Below are 4,676 nucleotides of genomic sequence, written 5' to 3'. Positions count from 1 at the left end.
TGTTGCACTGGTTTGTTTTGAGAAAGTGGTTTTCAGAATAAAAAACCCTACAAGTTCCTGGATGCTGATCTGCAGTTACAGCTGGAAACAGCTGTGGAAAACATGCTAACAGGGAGGACACAGCCCAACCACCTGCTAAGCCTCTTCCCCTTCTCCTCTGCTTTGGGGCTGGGGCAGCACCGAGCTGGGGGGAGGCTTTGCTCAGGTGTTTCAGGTTGTAGCTTGACGATGTGGCAAACCTGACTGTGGGGCTGCTGACATGAGATCAAACGCACCCTGGCCATGCCATGCACAGGGCAGATAAGTATGAACTTGTTGGTTCCAAATCTCTTGTGAGCTTTTGAGACAATAGCTCTTCCATAGCCAAGCTTCATGCCTGTTCTGCTCTGGTTTTATCCTCTATCAGGTGCTGTCTTGTCCTCCCAGACGTGGGGTGAAGCCATCATGCGATGCTCTGGCTCATACACCAGAACACAACACTGTTCCCATGATTTTTAGGGATGGATACTGCAGGTTGGCATTGTTGGGTGTAAACGATCATATCCTCACCACCTAATGCATAGCAGCCAGTCTGTTCGTGGATAGGCAGGTAGGTGTTGTAAGAACTAAGGGCTTCGGGAGGTTGTTTTAAAGCCAGGTCACCAAGTGCTGTCACAAGTTAGCTGGGTCAGTTTGTCTGGGCAAGGGTGCACAGCCAGAAGCTCCTTTGGTTGGTGCTGTTGCTGAGGAGCTGTGTGAGGCTGCACCCTCCATAATGGTGCTCCTGTCAAAGTCTTGTTTATCTCTCCATCAGGCTCAGATCTGTTATGCTGTGAACCCTGAGATTAGTATCTTATGTCCGGCAGGTGTGAAGACCAACGTAGATAACCCTCCATAGAAACCACACTTGGGTTAGATTTCACAATGCACCTTGAGCCTCACAATGCACCTTGGGCCTCGATCACTGAAGGCTGCTCTCAGCCTGTTAGTGCTGATGGAGCTGTGGTTCCCATCAGCCATGGTCCCAGTCCATGCCCATGACAACCTGTCAAGAGTCCTGTTTTTTTTCCCCTTTTCTTTGCATTTAAAAACCCTACTGTGACTTTTTCCTGCTGGCCATTCAGCCTCCCCTCTGCAGCACTATGGGGAGGAGGGAGCTGCTCTGCCTGCACAGAGCTTTCCCATTCCTCCATCATCCTTCAATACACCCCTCACTTTCTGGCTTGCCTCTGCACTGGTGTGGGGATCCGATTTGGCATCAACCTTCCCAAGGCTCCTTAGGAAGCACAGCTCTTTTCCACTATAGCAGGAAGGTTCCAGTGGCATTCCACTTCCCATTATCTCCCTCCCAATCAGATCTCCCCTCCGGGCTGTTTGACCTGGCTGTTGCCCTGACAGTAGTACAAGCCTCTGGGAGGCAGAGGGGATTTTTCTGTGTACCATGCAGGAAATTTGGGGCTTTCTAAAGTGAAAGGAACCACAGAAATGCAAGATCCTATTGCTGCCGATACCAGAGCTGGCCAAAGTGGCCATTATGGCTTTCCAGTCTGCTGAAGAGGCCTCAAAGAGGTTCAGGCAAGTGAAGACATTATTGGGTTTGGGAAGCCGGATGGAAGAAGAAGGGAGACAGATCTCATAGGAGAAAAGATGAGTGGGATGAAAGGGATTTCTATCCCTCCTTATAGGAACTTAAACTTTCCATAGACAGATATTCTCTGCCATACTCTTCATCAGCAAAGCCCATGAGTCCAGAGGCTCTTGGGGTGGCACATGGAGTAAGGGAAAGAGAGGAAGGCTGTGGAGGCTGGAGGAGAAGAGAGGAAAGGAGAAGACACAGCAACATCTAAAGCAAGTGTGGGTAGGGTCTGAGCAAGCCTGCAGCAGGGAGCTATGGGAGAGCACAGAAAGGGCCCCATGCATCAGTACTGTTTGGGAGCTCATGGAGTGTGTATGAAGCTGTGAGCTAAGGGAGATCACTGGGAGGTGTGTTCAAAGCCAGGCTCCTGGGGAACGTGTCCAAAAGGCTTTACCGAATATATTTGTTTATACATTTCCACCTAATTGGGGTTAATCTGCTCTGTGTCCTGGCTAATCAGCTGGGTCAGAGGCCTCACAGGTTGGAGGGGTGTGCTCTGCCCTCCTTGTTTCAGGCTGTGGAGTCAGGGCACAGCAACCGCTGTGGAGAGGCTCGGAGCTGCTGTCAGGTCTGGTTTATCCCTTGAGGAACAGTGCTGGGAGCAGGTCCCCAGCAGGGACTGGTGCCTTTCTTCTCACTAAATGGTGGGTCTCATGGAAACAAAGGATTACTGGGGACAAAATAACCATCTCAGCAAGAGCCTGGCACTAAGGAGGTCCTTGCTCTGCCGGGGTCTGCTGAGGCTCCCGAAGCCTGGTGGGCATCATCCTGGATACCCCGTACCTTGCCCTCACCCTCAGGGCCCCATCTCCAGCAAAGGAGATGTACAGGTCAGCCCCTGCTTCTGCTGTCCCTCTGTCCCCTGTGAACTCTGCCTTCAAGGGGAGCCCTTCTGTGCCCATCTGCTCAGAGACTGTTTGTTTCAGGTCACTTCACTGGTAGGAGAAGGTGAGTCACAACACATCATGCAAAATCTTCCTCCTTGGTTTCAGTTAAAGATGCTGTTGGCACCAGCATATTCCACGCTCTGAGGGTGGAAAGGATGAGCTCAGCTGTGTGCCAAGAGCCCACTGGGCTATGGGGAAGCCACTGTAAATACTGTCTCTAATTACTACATATTGCTTGGCTTCTAAATATTGGCCAACATCTAGAGGCATTATAGAACATCTTATGTTGCCTTTAGCACCACCCTGGCCCTGGTTACCTGCTCCCTTCCCCAGCCATCGGAGCACTATTTGCCCCAGTCTGTTATCCAAGCAAGGAAGTTAGAGCAGCCACAGTGTGGTGAAGCTTCCTTTGTTAGCCAGTGCTTGCTCCAGGCTTCAGTGTTCTCTCATGAGATGGCAACTAGACTGGCCAACACAAGGGATGCTCCTGGAGTGGTGTGAGATGCCCAGGTGAGGTGTTACTCCTGAGCAACAAGTGTAGCCAAAACATGCTCCTGCAAGACATGCCTTGGACCTGGCTGTAAAGGAGCCTCAGCTACACTACACAGCAAGGACAACCTAGGCGGGAGCAGCGTGAGCATGAAGCACAGGTTCAGCTCTGGCACAGGAACTCGGAGGTATGAGAGCCCTGCCACTACTCCTGAACAAGGCCTGTCCATGTGCACTTTGGAAGCAGCAGCACTTGGGAGTCCCTCCTCACACATTGTATTCTAGCAAGAGGTCCACTGCCAAGGCTGTTTAAAGCTGAAAGAGCAGGGGAAAAACAGGTTCCTTTTTCTCCTCTTGTGCATCAGACAAGCAACACTTATGTTGCAACTCCATTGCAGCAGAACTCAGAGGAAGGCTGAAGTACTAATCAAGAAGTTCAAGTGTCACGCCTGGGTGGAACAAGCATCATCCTCACCAGCAAAATTCATCCCACCTTCTTCCTTCCTCCCTCAGTATAGCTCATCTCCCCTTCCCAGCTTGGCTCCCCTCAAGCCCAGTTGCATCAATGCAGCTGTTAGCATATGCAGACTCCAATGAATGGAAGACTTTATTATTTTTAATATAGGGGTTCTACATTGAAGTGTCCAAGACAAGTTAAAACAGTTGCCACCCTTGGCTTCTCCTTTTCTCCCCTCCCTAGTGCTATTAAACTTACATTGTTCAGTACATGAGAGAACTTGGCTTTAAAGTAATCTTAAGAGAAGGTAATGAGGAGGGATGACAACATGAAGTTTTAACTGCATCATTTCAGTGCTGTAGCTTGGAGTGATCCTTTGCAGAATACTAAGAGGGACACAGACCAGCAGTTCAGGAATAGGACCAAGGGCCTGAAACATTTCCAAAGGTGGCTTTAGTACAACAGCAGTAGGAGCATGAAATGAGACTTCATGGTGACTGTCCACACACAAAAGGCCAGCACTCCCCCAGCGTTCTCAGAAGCCAGACAAGCATCATTACATAGTAAAATGAGTAGGCAGAGGGAAGCAGCACAACTCACTTGAGTGCAGAGAGCCAACATGGAACCCAGAAATGCCTCCCTCAGAAGTAGAAGGTGAAGGATCCGGTACCTGTGATCAGACACTTCCCTCGCTCCACTGCAGGCATCAAGATGGGGCAAGCACCACACCAGAGCAAGCATGTGCATGCACAGAGGACACTAGGAAACAATATCCCTTGCTTGGCAAAGCAAGCAGGAAAATCAGTGCCAGGTTTTGAGAACAAAGCTGCTGGGATCCAAGTGCCATTCAGTGGAAGCCTGTTCACATTCTGAGCCCAGCAAGCAAGTTGCAGCCTCCTGCAGCAAGCCAGAGCAGACATCCAGCCACCAGCTCTTCTCTCCACTCAGTGCTATATTAGTGAGAAGTAGCAAAGATGCAGAGGCTTGAGCTTTACTTTGAAAAGCAAGGGCCTGGAAGCAGTTCATCACATTAGGCACTGAGCTATAGGCAGATGTACCAGTGCTGGTAAAAGCCATGTGCTGTTGTCTCTGGATCAAGCAGCTCTGCTTCCCTACTATACAAAAGGGAAGCACCAGCAGCTGGTCACCACCACACCCTCACAGCAGGGAAGGGAGGTTGCCCTGACCCAGTTTTTGCCTTGAGAAAAACCATCCACCTAAGACCATG

This window comes from Melopsittacus undulatus, chromosome 2 (assembly GCF_012275295.1).
Source record: "Melopsittacus undulatus isolate bMelUnd1 chromosome 2, bMelUnd1.mat.Z, whole genome shotgun sequence".
NCBI lineage: Eukaryota > Metazoa > Chordata > Aves > Psittaciformes > Psittaculidae > Melopsittacus > Melopsittacus undulatus.
Note: the sequence above shows the minus strand (reverse complement) of the source record.